The following is a 10486-nucleotide window of genomic DNA, read 5'->3' on the forward strand; positions in this document are numbered from 1 at the left end:
CGCGACGACGCGATGGTGAAGGGAAGGGAAGGGAAGCAGGAGCGAGAGACAAATCCCCACTCGGCTCCAAACCCTAGCCACCTCCCCCGTCCTCCCCCTTCGTCCCCCAGATCTCGCTGGCGTCTGCCCCACCTCCCCTCGATGTGACCCAGCCCTAGGGTTTGAGACGGTGTCGCGGTGGGGGGGGGGGGGGGTGTTCGCGGCGATTCAGCGACTGCGAGTGGGATTCGAGGTGGCGTCGGCGGCGCGAGTGCACATGAAGGACCCGGCGCACCGCACGAAGGTGGTGCTCCGGCGGCTGCCAGCCGGCGATCGCGCAGCAGGCCGTCCTGGACCAGGTCGACTGCGCGCTTCGCTGGGCGGTACGACTGGGCGTGCTTCCGCCTGGGCAATGCCAGGTCCGTGCTCTTTGCGTTTCCAGTGCTTGTGGCGTTGCTGTGGGTGGGAGTAGGTCCGTAATTAGGACTTGTGGTACTATCCTATTTAGCCTATGAACCATGGTAGGAAGCTATTATTGCGATGTCTCTGATTAAGTTCCAGTTTGCTAGTTCTAGTGTACTCTTCTCAGCAAGCAATTAGCCTGCTCATCAGTATATTGCTTAATTTTGAAGCTAAATGATGGTGACATTCTTCTTTCTCCCTTTTTATCCAGCCAAAAGAATCATAGGTATTCTCGACTTTACCTTAATTTCAAGCGCCCAGAGGACGTTGTTGAGTTTGCTGAGGTCTTCAGTGGGCACGTATTTGTGAATGAAAAGGGTATTTTCTTTATCTTGTTGAATTTTGTCCACGATAATCTATATTCAGTTATAGTTAGCTTTCTAGAACACTGTCCACTTGACCTATTGGTGTATAGGATTCTGTTTTCCCTTGGTGAGTGTGGAAGAAGAGATCCAAGAAAAACACACTAGTGAAAATTTGGTATGAAGGAAATTTTGAAATTGAATTGGATGTACTTACATAAGGTTGCAGCATTGCTAGCACATGAACGATGACATACTGACATTAATCTTGTCCTTGACTGTTATTGTGCTTGTTGATCCAACTTAGGTCAGTGCTAATGGTGGTCGCTGGAAGCAAGAACAACATATGTTGGCTTGATAATATTTCTTGTACAGTGTTATATTGTTATGCTGAAACAGAAATAAACTACTTACCAGTGTATTAAATTTGGTGTTTTTTTTGGCAACTATAGACCACGTGTGTTTGTAGTGTTTTTTGGGGGAGTGTCATTTATGCTCTGCTGTGTAAATTGGGTCTCATGGATGTTGTGTATGGTTCTGTCAGGTGCTCAATTTAAAGCTTTCGTGGAATATGCACCATCACAACAGGTTCCCAAGTCAAATATCAAGAAGGATGGCCGTGAAGGAACTTTTATGAAAGGTCTTAGGCAATCACTTTTCCTAATTCTTTGCCCAATTGTACCGTTCTATCATATTACCATTTTCCTAAACTTGGATTTTGTTGTTTTGGAATTACTAGATCCAGAGTACTTGGAGTTTCTTGAGCTTATTTCAAAGCCTACTGAGCATCTGCCTAGTGCTGAAATTCAGCTTGAAAGGAAAGAAGCTGAAAGGGCAGGTAGAATATGCCGTCATTACTTTCTATTCATAATAGTACTCCCTCCATTCCAAAATATAAGACATTTTGGCTTTGCTAGATACATAGCTTTTGCTATGCACTTAGATATACACTATGTCTAGATACACACTAAAAACAATGTATCTAGAAAAGCCAAAACATCTTATAATTTGGAATGGAGGAAGTATTTGCTATATCGATGTGTCTTTCCAAATATGCCAAGCATAAAATGGGGTTGTCACATTTGGTTGTTTTTGTCAGCTGCTGGAAAGGAGGCACCTGTTGTGACACCTCTTATGATGTATGTCCGCCAGCAAAGGGCAGCTAAGAATATGGCTCAGGTACATTTATTCCTTAACTGATAACATAGGGCTATTCTTTATCATATGTTAACTTGATACTATTTTCTTAAATTGCAGAGACCTAGAAGTAGGCTTAGCAGAAAAGTTGCAGGTGTCGTAACTAGCAGTTCCAGTCCTAAAAGGTCTTCTGAGAAGTGCAGATCCTCCACGGTACCATGCTTTATTTGGAGCTTTCTGATTTTTTCTGATAAAACTTTCTATTCTCAGTTTATAATTTGTTTGACATAACGGGTGTACCTTCACATGGGTGCCTATGTTGGCAATATTCCTTTGTTCAGTAAGATTCGTTCCGTATGGTACTAACTCATCATTATGTTTTTCCTCATTCATCAGATGGTCCCTGATGTACTATGCTTACGGTTTACTGTATTTATGAAAAATAGCACAATTGATCTTATTTCTATATCTCATTATGTTTTTCCTCATTCATCAGATGGTCCCTGATGTACTATGCTTACGGTTTACTGTATTTATGAAAAATAGCACAATTGATCTTATTTCTATATCTCTGGTTTCTGTGCATAATGTGCTCCTTGTATAATTATATACTTTAAATGAACTCACTAAAATTGTTTCCTTTTTAGGTGATAGTTGCATAGTTATTTTTAATTCAACTCCTATAGACCTATGCATGTATGTTTCCATGATATTCAATTGAGGCACCACCAAACCTTTAGTTAATTTGAAATTTGAAAAGATTGTTGTTACTTGATTTGAATTATGTATATATATGTGGTCAGATTTGAATTTGAATTATTTATTTTTTTTACTGGAAAATCCACTGTAGGGGCGGTTCTTGATTGAACCGCCCTTACAAATACACACAGCAGGGGCGGCTGGTGATACAGCCGCCTTACAGAAGTCCACTACATGGGCGGCTGATATTACCAGCCATCCCTACAGAGGGCACTGTAGGAGTGGCTAAAACACCAGCTGCCCCTACAGAGGGCACTGTAGGGGCGGCTGAAAACACCAGCCACCCCTACAGAGGGCACTGTAGGGTTCGGTCAGGAAACCGCCCCTACAGAGGCACCCTCTGTAGGAACACCCTTGGGAAGGGCGGCTGGCGCAGCCGTCCCTACAGAGGCTCTAGAGCCTGCCCCTACAGTTAAATTCTGTAGTAGTGTATGTTGCTCATTTTGCAATCAAGGCATCCTTATCTCTCTATGTTGTGAGGCAGATCTTTTTGTCATAATCAATTTACACAAGGCCACTGGACTTTATTTCTCATGGTTCACCATATGTGTGCTGCAGATACTACACGGACCCATCTGGAACCTTCTGGCAATGCAATGCAAAGGCAATTGGATCAGGTTCAGAAGGAGCTGATAGCTCCTTGCAGGAGAAGTACAACAAGGTATGGTTCAAGATAAATGCTAAGTCTTGAGGGAGCTGATAGCTCATTTTGTAGGAGTTGATACCTTTCCATTCTGTCTGACATTCCTAGTGTATCTGGAACAACAAGGCCTTTTTGTTTTGTTAGCACTTGAGTGCTTGCTTGGTCTTTTTGTGATATGGATATATGTTTTGTTGTCATAATATGAGTCTGTCTTTTATTATTGTGATTCTTGTACTATAGAAGATGTTTAGAAACTTTTGGCTAAACAATCTTGTTTGGGCCACAATATTACAGAGTTTGCCAGGATACTTGATCATGTATTTTACTGATGATTTGGGGGAGCACGTGTTGGTAATTTAAATTTTTTTTGCGGAAAAATGCACTGTAGGGGCGGCTGGTACTGTAGCCGCCCCTACAAAAATGATTTGTAGGGGTGGCTGGTTACAACCGCCCCTATAAATTGTTTTTGTAGGGGCGGCTATAGTACCAGCCACCCCTACAAATCGTTTTTGTAGGGCCGGCTACAGTACCAGCCGCCCCTACAAATCGATTTGTAGGGGCGGTCTGAGAACCGTCCCTATAAATGCATGATTTGTAGCCACCTTTTTATAGGGGCAGCTGGCAAAACCACCCCAACAAATGGTTTCTAGCCGCCCCTAAAAATGGTTTTTACGTAGTGTCAATCAGTTTCCAAAGGATCTTCTCATTTTAAACCTATGATCTCATTTGACATGTTCATTATCTTGTAGGAATCAAGTGAAAACAACAAGCAGAATCACCTTAAAGTCAAGTATCATCAAGCTATGAGTTCTCGCAGCTATGTGGCACACTTACATGCATATGTAAGTAAAGAGTACCCTGTACATATTTGTACTAAACAACTTATTTTGCATTTCATCTGAGAAAACTTTGCTATAATTGGTTATCAATGAAACAGAAGAAGAAGAAAAATAATGCAGAACCAAGCACAGAACAAAATGAAGAACTTGATGCGGTGGAGGCCTTCAAGACCTGCCATACCAGCTCCAAACATGGTCTGACTGAACTAGCAAGAGAAGCAGTTGTAAGTCACGACATCTGTTTTGCTGTGCCAACAACTATTCATTAATTGGATAATATGTCTTGTTTTAAACATTTTGTATTATGTCTTTTGCTCAAAATTGGTCATAATCCAATATAGCTAGACATACTTGCTAAATAATAATCCTATGTTGTTGACTTCTACTTGTATTCAGTTACCTGACAACAAATAAATGACTCATGATTGCATACCTATTTGGCATCAGTTTCTGTCAATGCAGCATAGGTTTTTATTTTTTAAAATACATCTTGTGTGATATTTCCTCCTCAAATTAATGCAATAAGTATCAACTAATGATGGGTCATTGCTGTTTCAGTCAAATATGGAAGCTTTGAGGATAGAATCTATTGCTGAAGGTGAGACAGCAGTGTCCAGTGTGCAGGTTGTGTCCCAGGTGCTCTCCCAGAACAGCTCAAACCTTTTCCTGAAGAGTGTTGGCATCAAACCAGTGCCATCCTCCAAATTATCATCATCAAATGAAAGCGAGCTTCGGGAGCAACTAGCAGCTGAAGCTACGGCTGTTGTACAAGGTGAAATCGATGAACTCCGGAAGAGAAGTGAAGAAGCTGAGGAAAAGCTGGCGAGGACACAAAAGGAGATGGAGGAGTACAACAAGCTGACAGAGATAAACAACAAGGCAATAGAGGAGAACAATGCGCTGCTCAAGCGTATCTTGGCCATCAACAATGCTTCTTCGACATGAGCGCTGCTCGTAGCTGTTGGTTCATTAAGCAAGGGGTCTGCTGGTGATTTTGTTTATGTAGTAACTTATGTTGCTGCTGGTTGGCAACTTTTTATTATTTCCCGTGATGTTAATGTGAACTGAGATGAAACTAGTAGTTCAAATGTGATGTCTAGTGAGTTATGTGAACCGAGTTTAGAATTGTTGATTAAGTTGTTGGTCATTGGAATACTAGATTTGTTAATTTATGGAAGCTTTTGGTCATTCCAGTATTATTTGCATTCTGTAATGAAATTAGCATGTGCACTTGTAATGAATTATCTGACCTTTCTGTGATGATTTGGTAATTGATTCTGTGATGAATTTCTATTTACTTCAGTGACGAAAATGAGAACCTATCACAGCAAGCCTTGTGGTCCAATAAAAAGTGGACACGTGGACCATCCACATCACTGACCACGTCAGCTGCCACATGGTCGGACACGTCACCTACAATGTGGACGCGCCACGTGGACAAGATATGTCAGTTGCCAGCGTGGTAGACGTCGTCTGGCTGCCTAACAGATGGCAAGTCATGACGAAAAAGGGGCTATATCAATGACGAAAATAGATCGTCATAGAAAGAATACACTTCTATGACGACGACCATTTCGTCATAGAACAAATGCAAATCTATGACGAAAATAGACGTTTCATCATGGTAGGTAAAATATGACGCGCATTCAATGACGAATACCATATCGTCACAAATTCGTCATAAAATAATATATGTGACGATTTTGGAGTCTTCGATGATGAAAGAAGAGCATCATTGATGTACACATCCCTAGTAGTGGGGTGAGGTTGGCCGAGTGGCTCGCTAGAGCTACCTCACCGGTGAGCATGGCGGCTCGGTGGCGGCACGCGGTGTCGGACTCACCATCTCCGGCGACGACATGACTAGGCGAGTGGGGCTACCGCATCAAGATGTCTTAGCAGAGCTATAGGGCTAGGTCAGAGCTACGGCGAAGCGGCGGTGAGCTCTGGCCATGTGCGTGGCGGCATGGCGACGTGAGCACATGGTGATAGCACCTCGCATTCCAATAAGATGGCAGTCGGTGGTGGGTCTCCATCATGGGACAAGCTACTAGGGTTCATGGCGGTGCTGAAACACGCACTAGAGGGGGACAATGAGGTCTAGCCAGGGCCAGCTGTGGCGAGCCTAAGCTCATGGCCATGGTGGACGTGCACGTCGGATGCACATTCCCGCATGGTTGCTACGGTAGCGGTTAAATGAGCTACAGCATGAGCTTCTATGACATAAAGCAATGATGGACCAAATGAGAGGAAGGTAGGAGGTGCAGTGGAGATGGCTAGCCATGGGCGAGCTCAAAGCTCGGCAGTGCACCGTGGCCATGGCGGCGATGGCAATGGCTCGAGGGCCCTCACCTTGGCTCGAGAGGCGACAATGGCGGGTCGGGAAGGTAGAGGAGAGGGTGGCGGAGCTATGGGCAAGATGGATTGGTCAGAGGTGCGGCGATGGTGGCACACAAGCATGACAGAGGTGCACGCAATGGCGACGGCGGCGCACTGCTACTGTCACCGCGAGAGGTAGAGTAGAGGGACGAAGGGCACAAATGAGCAAGGGGGAGCCAGCAGTGCCTTGTCTTTGCCCTTGGGTGTGCCAGCGCGACTATAGTGGGGTCAGCCACAGCACATGCGGGCCATTCGGTGGCCACGGCCTATGGCTAGTCTTCCACGATGACGTGGAGAAGGGCCGATTCAGGCTGTCTGACGAGCCAACTTCACGCCTCCTTAACTCCTAATCCAGTCCAAGTTAGCAAAATGTCCATTAATCAAAATTGTAGATCTACATGAGATCTCCAACTTTTCTTTAGGAAGCATTGCCAAATTCTCACTAGTTTTCATGTTGTAAAGCTCCAAAGTGGTGTACCTTGAAACTGGAAATCAGCTCCCAGACTTAAGAAAATTGTCCCTAAACAACATTTGATTGCTTCTTGTGTGCCCTATTTGACCATGTTAGGCACTGAATTAGCTCATGACCCTTAAATAAAGTTTGTTACCCATGTCAAGAACTACAACTTTTATTAAGGGTGCAGTGTCATGCAAACACTCTAAACTATAGTTCAACTCTAGTCAAAGTAGTATCATGAAAAATGAAGTTTTGAGTAAACTAGGACTTAGAAGCAAAATTGGCCCATGTCATGAATACAAACATTGTTCCATTTTCCATCCTAGATGTGTCTAAGGTGTTTTTGTGACCTCACAACCATCTCTTACATTTGTCACACATGATCACAAGCATATACATGTATATGATCAACATCGCATATGATAAGGATAAGGTGAATGAAATAAAACTTCATATGCTCATGCTCATGAATGATTGGATGATGCTTGTGCTCATGAAATGCAAGTGCCAAATGCAATGCTTAACACTAGGGTGTCACATCCCCTCCCCCTTATGGAAATCTCGCCTCAAGATTTGAAAGGCCTACCATTTTTCATAAAAGGCGGGGTAAACTTCATGTAAATAATCCTCTCTTTCCCAGGTTGCATCTTGTTCACTGTGGTTATTCCACACCACTTTGTAGAAATTGATGACCTTGCTCTGGGTGACTCTTTCCATTTCTTCCAACACTTGTATTGGTTTTTCTTTATAAGTCAAATCCAATTGGAGCTTAGTATTGGTGGGTTCAGTAGCTTCATCAGGTACGCGAAGACACCTTCTCAGCTGAGAAATATGGAAGACATCGAAAATAGCACTCATCTCTAGGGGAAGTAATAACTTGTAGGCTACATTTCCCTTTTGTTCTATAATCTGATATGGCCCTACATATCTGGGTGCAAGCTTCCTCTTTAGTCCAAATCTCTACACACCCCTCATGGGCGAAACTTTTAAGTACACATAACCTCCCACTTCAAAGGTTAGTGGCCTTCTTCTTTTATCAGTATAACTCTTTTGCCAGGCTTGGGCTGCCTCAATATGGCCTTGTATAGTTTGAACCTGTTGTTCGGCTTCCTTGATAAAATCAATACCATAGTACCTCCTTTCCCCGGGCTCAACCTAGTTCAAGGGGGTCCTACATTTTTGGCCATAAAGTGCTTTGAAAGGAGACATCTTGATACTCTCTTGATAACTATTATTGTAATAGAATTCCACGAGAGGTAACCACTTCTCCCACGATCCTTTAGAGGATATAACACATGCTCTTGACATGTCTTCTAGGATTTCATTCACACGCTCGGTCTGCCAGGAGGTTTGTGGATGGTACGCTGAACTTCTGATTAGTTTAGTTACCAAAGCTTTATGCAAGTGTTCCCAAAAGTGAGCTATAAATTGTGGTCCTTGACCTATGATTATGGTTCTTGGTACACCATGTAACCTCATGATCTGAGCAACGTATAGCTCGGCGTACTTCCCAACGTGATACTTTGTGCTAACTGGTATAAAATGTGCTAATTTGGTGAGGCGATCCACAATGACCCATATAGAATCGTGACCTTGCTATGTGTGTGGGAGGCCTATGATAAAGTCCATACTTATTTCCTCCCATTTCTAGCCTGAAATGGACAATGATTGTAGCAGTCCAGCAGGTTTTAGATGATCTGCCTTAACCCTGGTACAGGTATCACACCTAGCAACGTAGGCTGTGATTTCTTTCTTCATCTTTGTCCACCAAAAATGGGTTTTCAAGTCTTGATACATTTTGCTACTACTAGGATGGATAGATAACTTGGAAGAGTGAGCTTCTTCCAGGATTTGATTTCTAAGTTCATGATCCTTCGGTACTACTAGTCAATCCTTAAACCACAATATCCCCTTTCATCTATCCTAAAGTGTTTGAAGTCTTGATTCTGCATTTTTTGCTTGAGATAAAGGATCCCTTTATCTGTTTTCTGGCCTTCTATAATTCGGCTCTCCAGAGAACAGCTGACTATAATATTATGCAACACCGTAGGATGCAATAAGTTGAAACCATCTTCTAGTAGCGTTTCTATTATATTGCAATGAGGTTTCTGACTAAGTGCATCTACCACTACATTGGCTTTTCCTATATGGTATTGCACTTCCAAATTATAGTCCTTGATCAGCTCTAACCACCTCCTCTGTCTCGTGTTTAGCTCTAGTTGAGTGAAGATATATTTGAGACTTTTGTGATCAGTGTATATGTGACATACATTTCCCAACAAGTAATGTCTCCATATCTTCAATGCGTGACCAACTGTGGTAAGTTCTAAATCATGTGTAGGATAGTTGACTTCATGCTTTCTTAACTGTCGACAAGCATAGGCAATGACTCGTCTCTCTTGCATTAGCACACAACCAAGTCTGGTTCCTAATGCATCGCAAAACACATCAAAGGTTTTTTCTATATTAGGTTGTGCCAAAATAGGAGCAGTGGTTAGCAAGGTCCGTAGAGTGTGAAAAGTAGACTCACACTCCAAAGTCCAATTAAACTTTTCATCAATCTAAAGTAATCTGGTCATGGGCTTAGTTATCTTAGAAAATTTAGGAATAAAATGACGATAATAGCCTGCTAGCCCTAGAAAACTCTGAACTTCATGAATCAAAGTCGGGGCCTTCCACTCCATGACCTCTTGCACTTTAGATGGGTCTACAGAGATTCCATTTTCTGACAATATATGCCATAGGAAAGGTACCTTCCATAACCGAAGTCCACACTTGCTAAACTTGGCATACAATTGATGCTCCCTTAGTCTAGATAGGACGATCCTTAGATGCTTGACATGATCTTCCTTGTTTTTAGAGTAAACTAGGAAATCATCAATAAACAGAACCACAAACTTGTCAAGTTTGGGCATGAATACTAAATTCATCAAATACATGAAATAGGCAGGAGAATTTGTCAATCCAAAAGACATGACCAAATACTCATACAAGCCATACCTAGTAGAGAAAGCTGTCTTAGGTACATCTTCTGGCTTGATTTTGATCTGTTGATAGCCTGATCCCAAGTCAATCTTAGAGAATATATTTGTGCTTGCCAATTGATTAAACAAAATATCAATACGAGGCAAAGGGTCCTTGTTCTTAATTGTTATGGCATTGAGTGGCCTATAATCCACACACATCTAGAAGGACATGTCCTTTTTCTTCACAAACAAGGATGGACAACCCCACAGCGATGAACTAGGTTGAATGAGACCCTTGTCCAAAAGCTCTTGTAGCTGAATTTTATGTTTGGCTTGAAAGCATCTAGGACCCTAGTTGGGTTTCGGTGATTAATGACAATATGAGATTACTATGACTAACATGTGTTTTCTAGAGGCAATTTAAGTTAGGTCATGGTAATGAAAATTGATGGGGCAATCATGGTTGTCATGCCCCTACATTGGAAATCATTTCGGTTTTCAAAGGATGGACGACAAGGTTAAGGATGGATTAGTTCTAAGTGTCATTTGGTGTTGAAGAGACA

The 10486-nt window shown here is 42.5% G+C and overlaps 1 pseudogene; it reads left to right on the plus strand.

The window, feature by feature from the left end:
* Positions 1–256: 256 nt before the first annotated feature.
* Positions 257–2171, plus strand: LOC136480313 (regulator of nonsense transcripts UPF3-like; annotated as a pseudogene).
* The last annotated feature ends 8315 nt before the right edge of the window (positions 2172–10486 follow it).

Source organism: Miscanthus floridulus, chromosome 9, assembly GCF_019320115.1.
Source record: "Miscanthus floridulus cultivar M001 chromosome 9, ASM1932011v1, whole genome shotgun sequence".
Classification (NCBI taxonomy): domain Eukaryota; kingdom Viridiplantae; phylum Streptophyta; class Magnoliopsida; order Poales; family Poaceae; genus Miscanthus; species Miscanthus floridulus.